General features: G+C 39.3%; 1 protein-coding gene across 1 annotated transcript in view; it reads left to right on the top strand.

Annotated features, from left to right (window-relative positions):
• Positions 1-12,147, top strand: part of LOC115426260 (NACHT, LRR and PYD domains-containing protein 14-like) — a 307,234-nt gene that overhangs the window by 40,036 nt on the left and 255,051 nt on the right. The gene's annotated exons all lie outside the window — the stretch shown is intronic.

The following is a 12,147-nucleotide window of genomic DNA, read 5'->3' as shown; positions in this document are numbered from 1 at the left end:
ATCAACAATACAAACAGCAACAACCATGGAGACAATTATAATGATGACAATAACTACAACCAGAACTGAGTAAACTGGGCAGAAGAGAGAGAGAAAAAACAAAACAAAACAAAGAAAACTACAAAAAAAAAAAAAAACACAACAATGAGATACATAAGACCTATGAAATGAAGAATATAAGAAAGCATGAACAAAATGTCGTATACCACATTCGCACAAATAATACCTATAACAAATAATATCAGAAACAAATCCGCACAACATCACTTGTTCACGTGGTGACGTGGAACATATCAATCGCTGACAAAGACGAAAACAAAGGGAATTTTATCCATAATTTTTCTATGTTTTATTAGTTTTATAAGCACACAAAACAGTTTCAGTTGGTTATCTTTTTTCTTTTATTATAATTTTTATTTATTTTAGTTAATGAAAATGTTTTTTCAATTCTAGTTTTCGTCATTTCGTTAGTTTTCCTTAATGATAATAACCTTGATAGGCGCTCAGATTTTCATTAGCACTGACAGCATGCTTTTTAAATTTTTCCATAACCAACAGTAAATTAAAAAATAAATAAGAAAGAAAGAAAGAACTTTGCCAATATTTACCAAATGTAAAAAAAACAGTGCGTCACAAATGCGATGATTTGTTTAGTTATTATCACGAGAAGTCATTCCATAAAGATGCCGACGACTCTATCTGTTGTAAAAAATCATGGGAAGGAATGTTTCTGGGACCAAAAAAGAGTTTGTTTGAGGCGCTCTTTGGAAAAAGGGATTCCTAAAGTAGATGACAAACTGGAAGACAACTCCAAGGCCTTTATTTTCATGTCATGGTCGTATACAGACCTTCTAGACCTGACCATGACAGGAGAATAAAGGCCTTCTAATGCTTTAAGTGAGAACCCTGGACTTTTCTTCCAGTTTGTCCTAAATATCTGTTGTTTTGAATCTAGAATGCTCCTTACCCCTCCATCCTGTACTAAATTCAAAAATGATCGGGTTTCCTCGTGTGTCCACACATACTGCACCATGTTTGTTGGAAACTCTTCTTCTCTTCTTGTAACATCCATCAACATCTGTTCTTTTTTTTCATGTGACTCTAGTTGCACTAAAAGGTCTTTCCATTGCAGTTTTGCGTGGTCTACTCATTTCACTATATGCCTGAAAAACCACGTCTTGCAAGCGCAAAAACTTTTCATCGAAAAACAAGAGTTTTGTCAAAACTGTCATTTTTCCATGAGGCAAATTTTTACACGCAAGTTATATTGACACAATTCAAGGGTCAATGGAAACTAACTCCTGCCACCTTTCCCTGTGTCTTGGCGTCAGATTGGGATGGTGGGGAGCTTGACCTTCTCCATCGCTGCCATCGCTGTCTTATCGGACCTGTGGAGTAAAGAGTGGACCACCTTACTGCTGTCCTTCCAGGTACACGGCACATTTGTGGAGTAAAATAATCTGGAGTTAGGTCAAAAAGAGTGAAAGAGTTCAATTTGTGGAGTTCATTCTGTAAGTTTAACTCCAGCTTGTGTCTTTGATGGTGTCATTTTTCGGGGTAGATTTACCAGGTGTTGAGGAGCATGATTGAACAGCAGAATGGGAGCTGATTTGTGAACAGAGAACAGAGCAGACCAGTGTGTTCATGGACGTCATATGAGGCGTCGTATCAGTACCATTTGACCTCTGAAACCAGGCTATTTATGAGGCTGGAAGGTCCTTTCCTGTCAGCTCTGTCACTATCATAATCTGCATATTTCTGGTCAGACCAACTTGCTAACCAGCTGATAAAATTAGCTCTTGCTGCAAACTTAGAACGTCGAACATACTAATTTTAGCTGGACGGCTTCTTGCATTGTAGTCTTAGGTAATTCATACAAGAGTTGAGAGCAAAGCTGTTGAACAAACAGTGCGTGTCATGGTGCACTCCTGCGTTGCCACAGAGCCTCTGTCAGACTCATTACACTGGCTTACAACAAAATGGTTTTTGCAAGTTGTCTCGGTTTTTTCAACTGAATTCGGACCATTTTGCACCGCTAAATCCAAAAATGACATCTGTTTTTCTCAATCAGGTCAGGTTTTTTTGCTAATTTGATTTGGAAAAATTTGATCTTCTCACAAAATAGAATAATTAATACCAAAATAAGATTGGTAAGCACACCTTATGAAACTTGTGACTTGATTCCTGTTAGGTACAATGGTGTATTCAGCGCAGATGGAGCAGAATACGTCAGGCTTATTTTTGCAAGATCTTCTAGTCGAAGTCATTTCATTCACCTGTAATATTAAAAAAAAACATTCATCATAAATTGGCAAAAGTAAAATCTTCAGAACTGGTTTATTGCAAGAAATATGAAAGAATTTTGTATGATATGATGTGAAAATGCCCATAAATGTAAGCCAAAATGTTCAAAAGCCAATATGTAGCAGAGTTCAGAAAGTTGACCTGATTGAGCCAAATGAACGTGATTTTTGGATTCAGCACCAAAATGATCCCAAATCAGCTCCAAAAACTGAAACAATACATGAGTTGTTGCCCAGTGTTCTCAGCTCCACCTGCTGGCACCTGTCACACCTGGAGCAGATCTGCATGAGGAGCCCACAGAAGCAGCTCCATCGACGTTCATCCCATTTGACTTCAGAGCCATAACCTGGACACCTGGAAAGCACTTCATACCAGAGCACTTTATAACCATCTATATAGCATGTGTTTGAGCACACTTCCAAACAAACAACACAAACTAGTCATTCTATGGTGTTTGTGGACAGTTTCACAGTTCACATCAAAGGAATTCCAGGCCAGTGTTGGGTTTTACTCCACATGAGATTAGTTTTTGTAACTCCCAGAAGAGTTCAATTTTAACTCCTGAAAAGAGTTAAAAGCTCCACTCTCTGAACAGAGTTCCTTTAACCCTGCTCTAGAGTCTTTTCAGCGGTCTCACATGTCCACTTAAATGGAGTTGATTTGAACTCACATGGAGTTGATTCCACAGAGCAGAATTTGCTGTGTCCCTGTCCCCATGTCCCACCAGCCCTCAGCTGTCCTCAGTGTGTTCCTGATGATGACACATGGTGTTGTGTGTCCAACCAGGTCACAGCTCCTTATTTACATGTGGGCGGAGTCGTACTGATGACGGCGCTGGCGTGGCCCATCGCTTTGCATTTCTTCTGAATGAACAGCAGAGGTGAGATACACAGTTAGTGATATAGAAGTTATTAGCATCAGAAAGTCAACCTGTGGTTCCCAACCTTTGTTTGGCTCCTGACCCCATTTTAACATCACACATATTTCTGGCGACCCCTGACATCCAAACCGGAGACTTTGTTTTTGTTTTTTTTTGTTTTTCTCAGATTAACCCTTTCATACATAGTGGTCACTCCAGTGGACAGTTCTTCTCCAGCTGTTCTCTTGTATATTCATGGATTTTGTTGTTTTAGTTCCAGATCAGCCAACACAGTGGACACTTTTGCACCATCCCATAATAATTCAGACCATTACTGTAACTTTGCTGTTCTTGATAAACCTGATCTGCAGAAACATGTTTGAGTGTGAATCAACTGCTAATAAAAATTGGGAATATGATCAAATGTGAGAAAATATCAGATTAGCTGCGTTAAAAATGTTTGGATTTGATAGTTTTCACAGTCGATCACTTTCTGATATTTGCATTCTTTGCTTCAAAAATTAAACACATGGTGTCCACCAGAATGGACATTTTCAGAACTCCACGAAAAATTATGAAGGTAGATTTATTTCTTTATTGCTTTAACCAAAAAAAACCAAACATATATTTTCAATTAAAAAAAAAATCAATTAAAAAAACTCAACACATAAAAAACCCTTACTCAAAGAAAAAGTGTTCAAATGCAATTGTTTGGATCTTAAATATTTTTTGCATTCGTCTTATTTTGTTACTTTTAATTATGTTTATGATTATTTTATTGAATATTTTATCAGTTAAATCACCTAAACTTGCTTTATTTGACTTTGTTTTCTAGTAGTGGAATGGATCACAGTACATTTACTCTGCTACAAGTACAAACCAAAAACAAATATTTTCAATCCAAAAAAAAAAAAAAGTCACTTCACTCAAAAAAAACAAAACAAAACAAAACAAAAAAAACTTTTCAATCAAAGAAAAAAGTGTTCAAAAACAATTTTTTGGATCTAATTTTTTTTTTTTTTGCATTCAACACTTTTTTTTCTTTGATTGAAAAGGGCTTTTTTATTGCACAGTTTTTTTTATTGAATTTTTTTTTTATGGTTAGCGCAATAAAGAAACAAATGTACCTTCATAAAAAGTAGGTTCAATGAAAAAATTCAATCGGAGTGTTTTTTTCTTGCCTAAAGAGGAATAAAAACACTCAGGAATAAAATCTTGATTAAGGTTCTCATAATTCATGCATGAAGGGGTTAGTTTGTTTTTGATCATGTAATAGTTTGTGTCAGGTTCAGACCACCTAAATTCAAGGAAAGACACAAGAACACACAGGAGTCAAGTATCTCTTGCTTGCGAGGAGAGTAGTTGACAGAACACTGCTCAGTTACAACGTCCCAGCTCACTCTGAGGGTCCTGCCCCTGCTCTCCTCATTTATTTCATTTGGGTGTTCCCTGGCTACATGGGTGTGATTAGTCTGAGGGTTTACGTATTGATCACATTGTTAGTACATGGGTGCATGATTATTTTCCTCTTATTAAATGTCAAAACTGAATCGTCCAGACACGTCTGTGTAGCCTTTGTGTGAACTTCGGCTTTCAATCAGACGACATGGGTCAACTGGTCTCCAAGGCATGGTCCCCATCCTCCGAGGTGCTTTCACTTCTGCAAAACCTGTAAAAGAACTCTAAGAGCACTTTGCCCTCATTCAACATAGCATATAATAACATCATAAGTATGGCATGAATGTGATAACTTATGTACAATTATTCTAACACAAAGGCAAACAGGAGACTGTTGTGGTTGAGTGGATCATTAGTGCGCACAGTCGAATGGATCTATATCAGGCTGTTCTTCCAGTACCAGTCAGGTCAAACTGGATCATCTTCCATGGCACACTAATGTGCCGCGGCACACTGGTTGGGAAACACTGCTTTAATGAACGAGCAGGTGGAGACACTACCAGACGGAATCCCTCAGCAGATTGGATTCTGGAAGTGAGATCCTACCTTGAGGAGCCCCTTTTCCAGAGAAGTGCAGCCCCACTGAGCTGGTGGGAGACCAAGGCTTCAGTTTAGCCACGTCTTACACATGTGATGGAACTGAGACTGTGCATTGGAGCAACATCAGCGCCCTCAGAGAGAATCTGCTCCAAAACAGGGCAGATCATTACAGAGAAGAAACAGGACCAACCCCTCAAAGCTCAGGCACTTGGTTTTTCTCAGTGCCAGTCTTCACTGAAGGACAAAACTGTTATCTGGATGCTGATGTTTGTTTCTTTTTGTTGTACACATTTTATTTTGTATTTAGTTGTGTGATTCTGTCAGCATCTGTTTGTTGTTTCTCTTTAAATTTGTTTCGTAGTAAAAAGCTAAAAGTTTAAAATAGTTAAAAGTTAGTCAAAGTCATTTGTAAATAGTTAAACATTTCTTTTTGCACTTTCTAATTTATTTTTTTATCACTGTAGAGTGTATAAATAAAGGTGTATTTATATAATAAACATTTGATATAGTGGATGTTTTTTTTTTACATTAGTAATTTATATTGTGCATAACTTTGCATTATTGTTGGTAATAAATTAATTTAAACACCAAAAAATCTGAAGAGCCACTCAGGAGCCGAAAGAGCCGGCTCTTTTTAGTGAGCCGAGCCAAAAGAGCCGGTTCTGTAAAAAGAGCCGGAAATCCCATCACTACTTCTGAGATGTGGTGGAGTTGAAGAATAAAGGTGTAGAAAATCCAGGAAATGCTCAGATTTGTCCTTCAGCAGACATACTGGACTGCAGTCAAAGTACTGCCTTCTATTCTCCTGCTGCAGACCATCGTCTCTATGACGTCAGACTCTTCACACTGGAATGTTTTTAGCTTTGGATGAACCTGTGGACTCTGAAATTCATCTGTTCTTTGACAGTTCTGCTCTACTTTTCAGTTCATTTATGATTTTTCTCTATTAGTTTTATTATCTGTAAAGGCTGTGAAACTCTTTGAACGTCACTAATGTGTCAGGATCTGTGCCTGTGTGACTTTTTGCTCCTCCCTCTTGGTTATGGATCTGTGCCTGTGTGACCCTCAGCTCCTCCATCTCATAATCATCATTAACATCATCAGATTCACCTGCTGGCGCTGCGTGGCTGCAGCCAATTACCTCCAGCCTATTTAAGGCTTTGGTTTGCAGCCATGCAGCGCTGGTCCATTTCTCCTCATTTCTCTCCATAACCTGGACACTTGTTCATCTTTTCTACGGACTCTGACTCAGGTTTTGTGTATTTTTTGTTTTCCCGTTGCGTTGTTTTTATTTTTGTTAAATAAACTTGTTATTTTTTTCCCTTCAGTACCGAGCATTTGAGTCCCCCCCCCCCCCCCCCAGTTGTGACATAATGTGGATGAGAGGTGATATTTAATGTCTGATTAATAATCTGAAGTTTACACTCAAACATGTTTTAATGTGAGGAACAAATCAGAGAAGTGAGTTACAGAACTTCCTAAACCAAAAAAGCCAAATCTGTCAGCCAACAGAGAAAACTGGTTGCACCACGGACCCCGACCATTGTTGTGGTATATGACTTGTAGTGTTTTAGTCTGGATGTGAAACAACAACTGCTGAAACTGGATGATCTACAGCTTCAGATGGAATAGAAGTGAGTGCGTTCACCACTGGTTTCATAACATGTTCAGATCTGCCGTTTGGCACAGAGCCTGCTGCTGAATCCTGCAGGGACATTTCATGGGGTTACCTCCTTCATCGTGGACTTTATTGCAGATCAGTGTGGACAATCCACTTCTCTCACCATCCATCTGTAATGACCCCAAAAACTTTACTCCATGGTCATTTCATATCATCAACAGCTTCACAAACACACATTCATAAATGTGTTTGGGTGCTTTCATCACAGACTAATGAGAAATAATCCAAATCCACTCCACTGTCCCCCTGCTGTCTGGGAATATCAGATCCGATTTTTCTCAAGTCTCCATGTTATGAACCAGTTACACTTTTCCAGCGGGTCACTTCCTGTTAGTCCAGGGGTCGGCAACCTGCGGCTCCAGAGCCGCATGCGTCTCTTCCTCCTCCTTGTAGTGGCTCCTCCCTTTACTGCGGTCAAGCCGGCCGAGATTCTCCTGTGTATGGTCAGTCCAGCCGCTAGCGTTTTTCTTGTGCGCTACTTATTTGACAGTTATGGTAGATGAGCTGCATGGAGTGAATGTTCCTTCAACAACAACAGTCAGGGCTCATTTCTGCTCTAGGTTAAAGACGCAGACGGATACGGACGGAGGGTTCTGTCCGTCCTTTGTTTATTACTCACATAATTCTGTCCATTTTCCGGGAGAATATGGAGCAGTCCAACTGGGAACTGTGGAGGCAGTGTTGAGTTTGGAAGAGAATAATTTTCATAAACAGCGATACTTTTCATAGAGCAACTGAATGAGTATAAGTACTGTGTACTTTTGGGGTAATCCTACCACAGATTCCATTCCAAGCTACAAAAGTGTTTGTTTTCATCTGAAATAGGCTTTAAGACTAAATTCAGTGATGAATAAAATTATGATTTCCAATAAGTACCTCATGATTTTTTTACAATTGGTATTAGTACTTCAAATACTATTAGCAAAAATACTATGAACTACTTTTACTGTGTACTTTTGAAGTAATCATACTCAAAAATCCCTTCCAAGCTCCAAAAATGTTTGTTTTTTCATGTGAAATAGGCTTTAAGACTAAATTCAATGATGAATAATTTTTTTTTTTTTTTTCCAATGAGTACCTCGTGAATTTAGTATTTTTTGGTATTAGTACTTCATATACTATTAGCACAAATACTATGAAATACTTTTACTGTGTACTTTTAGAGTAATCCTACTCCAGAATCCATTCCACACTGCACTTCTGTTTGTTGTATTCAGTGGTTGGAAAAGATAAAATGTAAAAAAGATGAAAACTTATAAAAGTTTATAAGCTCTGTTATTTTTTGCGGCTCCAGACTATTTTTTTTTGGTGGAAGAGGGAGGGGCCAAAATGGCTGTGACTGATAATAAAGGTTGCAGAGCCCTGTGTTAGCCTTAGCCTCCCCGTTAGCCTGTCCTACATGTTAGCATGTTTAGTCTAATAGTGTCTATTTACGTTCAAATCCTTTCAAAGGAAACTGTCTCTTTATAAATGACACAAACACAATTCCCTGGGTTTTCAGTGTAGAAGTTCTGGAATGACCATCTCTTCTAATAGCGGTGGGTTTTTAGTCAACGTTCTCCTTCTTCTTTGCAGCCGCCATGACAGAAATGAGGAGACAAAGGTCAAAGGTCAAGGATGCAGAGCCAGACAGTATTTACATGGTGCTGCCATCATGTGGTGAAAGGAGGGAATATATTTGACACTTTTAGCATTGACTTATTCAGTTTGCCAGTGCTACCAGGACAGAAATAATACATTATTACAGCAAAGCTGCGGGCCCCATGAAATTTGACCACGAGCCGTGATTGTCCCCTGGACGGACTGTGGACATGCATGGACTATGTTAACCGGCGGAAGGATTCGCTCTGAGTAACATTTCCTTCTAATGGTCAAATAAAGGCGGAGTGATACTGCCTTAAGCAGACCAGAGTGCGGCTGAAAGGACTACTTTCCCATGGACTGCCATGGTTAAATGGTGAGTTTGATGTAAATAATGCACTAATGCAGACTATTTAGCATTAGCCTAAACTGTACTGATGTAGGAACGGTTACCCCGCAGGCTGATATTTTTATTAGCCCACATACATTAGCCTTTTTTTTCTGCCTTGATATTAGCTAGCTGTGCTAATTCCAGCCTTAGCCTCCATTCTCCTGTCCTAGAACTAACATTCTGTTCAGAGTTAGAGGAATTTAATCTGCTGTGGTTCTGACAAAGCACATTAAAATACTCATACCAGTATTTGTATTTTTATTTAGTACTTTCCATAATACTTGTATTCATATTCTTATGAAGTACTTTCCATAACACCAGTGTTTCTATTTAGTTGTGATGGATGTAGTTGTTAGTTTTGGTCTTTTTTCAGGTTTGGTTTTGATGGGAACTCTTTCCTTGTGTCCATATATTCAGGTCCATCAGTCTAATACTGGACTTATTCAGTCCTTGTGTTTTACACTGTGTCTACTGGTGTGTGTGAAGAACCGCACACATTCAGTCTGTTCACTGAATTGTGGTTAGTTTTGACTAATGTGTTGTTACTGAGCAGATGTGTTGTGTTTCAGCTGCTGCTGTTTGTGAATCAGGTTTTAGTTTGGATGCTTTGAGTCGAACAGTCTGCTGACCTGAGAACAGCTGAACACTTCAAGTCTTTAAAACTAACAGGAGTTTACAGACATGACTCACCTCATGGCTCTGACAAGTTTTACTTAAGGGCAGTCTTACAGTATTTTACACCACATTATTTATGTTAAATAGAAAATTACAATTTAAAATGTACTCTAGTGTTTTGTGCTGCATAATTCAGTTCTTTAGGTTTTTCTCCATGTTCATGTATTATTTTTCTGTATTAAGATAAGATGTGCCTTTATTAGTCCCACAAGGGGAAATTCCAGGTTTACAGCAGCAAAGCACAAAAGCACATAAGAGCAAAAGAAGTGCAAAATGAAAATAAAGACAAATCAACAAAGATATACATACTATTTACAGCTGTGTACAGGCTGATCAGGCCACAGGTTTATTGCACAGTTTATTGCACAGACTTTTTGGAGCAGTTTCTGTTGTGCAGCCTGACAGCTGCAGAAGGACAGACCTGCGATACCTGTCCTTCACACACTTTGGGTGTTTCATCCTGTCACTAATGGAGCTCCTCAGTGCAGTGAGTGTGTGCTGGAGGGGCTGGGAGTCTTTGTCCATCATGGAGGACAGTTTGGCTGTCAGCGTCCTCCTCCAAAGGTTCCAGAGGGCCTAGAAGTTTTATTGTCTGTAACCTCTGATCTGTTTTATCAGCTGTAAAACTCTTTGAACGTCACTAATCTGGATGAGAGGTCATATTTAGTAAATCATGTGAAGGAATGTTTCTAGGACTGAAAAAAGTTTGTTTGAGGTGCTCTTTGGAAAAGGGATTAAGAAAGTAGAAAACAAACAAGAAAAGTGCAAGGCACTGTCTGTAAGCATTCACATGCCTTTATTTTCACAGCATGGTCATGTGTAGACCTTAAAAAACACTTCAACGTGTTTGGGCTTCAAGCCTTCATCAGGAAGTCAAACAAACAAACAGAAGCCTGGAAAACTGTCAAGGACAAACTGGTCCAGTGCCATCTCCAACCCAGCACTCCACCATCATGACTGGGTCACAGCCCTAAAGGCAGTTCCAAATGCAGCCACTGGAACCACTGCACTAATGTCAGACACACAACAACTTTCTTGGACTCTACTTCACAAAAAGAATACACAATCAGTCATTTTATCAACTGTAAAACAACGTTTGTCATCTACAAACTGGAATGTACTTTATCATATAAATACATGTTCAGACGATCACAGAACTGTTCACATCTCACAAACTATGAAGTCAAAAAGGGAGTGTTTATTACCTTAAGATAACACAGGGTTAAAGTATGAATGCATGACGTCCAATAAATGCAGAGGGGGAGGGGCATCCGTCAGCCCAGGTGAAGCACCTGAACGTATTCAGAGTTCAGACTCCGTTTTGACAGAAGATGTCTGGTTCAGGGTGAGTCTGACATTCAGATCATTTTCCTGTTCTAGTCTCTCAGTGTGATAACGTTAGTACAAACACAGAATCCAAATGCAGAACTCAAACACCAAAAATATAGTTCAAAAGGTTTATTAATCACATACAGGTGAAAAAATATTATAAGTGACAGAATCTTGAGGATAATGGTTGGTGATATCCTCCTCTGATTCGTCCTCCGGATTGAGGGCGACAGCCCGTCTCCCCGAGCGGTGTTAGGGGTTTCTTTCCCGACTAGGGAAAAGCAAAGGGAGGTCAGGGACGGAAACAGGTCATGCACAGGCAGGCAAACAATCGGGCAACAGGACATAGGGACAAGGCAAAAACTCACGTACCGATAGTCAGGGCGAGAAGATCAAAACCAGGTATCAGATGAGGCAGACAAAAACCAGACAGGGAACAGGCAGAAGACAAGAAACCGAGGAATCCAAAACAGGTCAAAAACAGGCAGGCAAACGAACAAACGAGGTCAAAACGCTGGTAAGAACTACTGGAGTTACAAACTGGCGTCTGACAGGGGGAAGAGACAGGGTTTAAATACACAAAAGGGAGGGAAGACAATTAGACACAGGTGGAGCAAATCAGGGCGGAGACAGGTAATCAGGTGAGAGGTGAGAATGATCAGGGAACAGGAAGTAAAGACGACAGACAAGACACATGAGGGGAAACTTAACAAAATAAAACAGGAAGTGACAAACAAAACATAAAAGACAGACAAAACCAGACTAACGTCTGGCTGCAGGTATGACACTCAGTGGGTTTTCTGGGTGTGGACTGGAACTGTAAACATGGATGGAGTCCCTTCCAGGCTGAGTGTCCACTAGGTTTACTGGACTCTGTGTCCACTGGCTTATTTCCTGTTGTGTCAGTGTTTGTGACGTCTACATTTCTGCTCTACTTTTCAGTTCATTTATAATTTTTCTCTATTAGTTTTATTATCTGTAAAGGGTGTGAAACTCTTTAAACGTCACTAATGTGGATGAGAGGTGATATTTAATGTCTGATGAATAATCTACTGTATCTGTCTACTGTATCTGTGGTTAAAAAGTGACACTAACACCATTAAATGACTCTGTTACATAAATAACACAGATGAAATTTACACTCAAACATGTTTTAATGTGAGGAACAAACCAGAGAAGTGAGTTACACAAAAAAACCTCACAAACTCTGAAGTAAAAGCTGGTAAATAGTGTAATATTTGTGTCATACCCAAACCTCTGAGTTCCCGTAAATGCAGAGGGGGAGGGGCAGCCGTCAGCTCAGGTGACCCAGGTACATACCTGACATAG

Source organism: Sphaeramia orbicularis, chromosome 9 (assembly GCF_902148855.1).
Source record: "Sphaeramia orbicularis chromosome 9, fSphaOr1.1, whole genome shotgun sequence".
Taxonomy (NCBI): domain Eukaryota; kingdom Metazoa; phylum Chordata; class Actinopteri; order Kurtiformes; family Apogonidae; genus Sphaeramia; species Sphaeramia orbicularis.
This window is presented reverse-complemented; position numbering and strand designations above follow the sequence as displayed.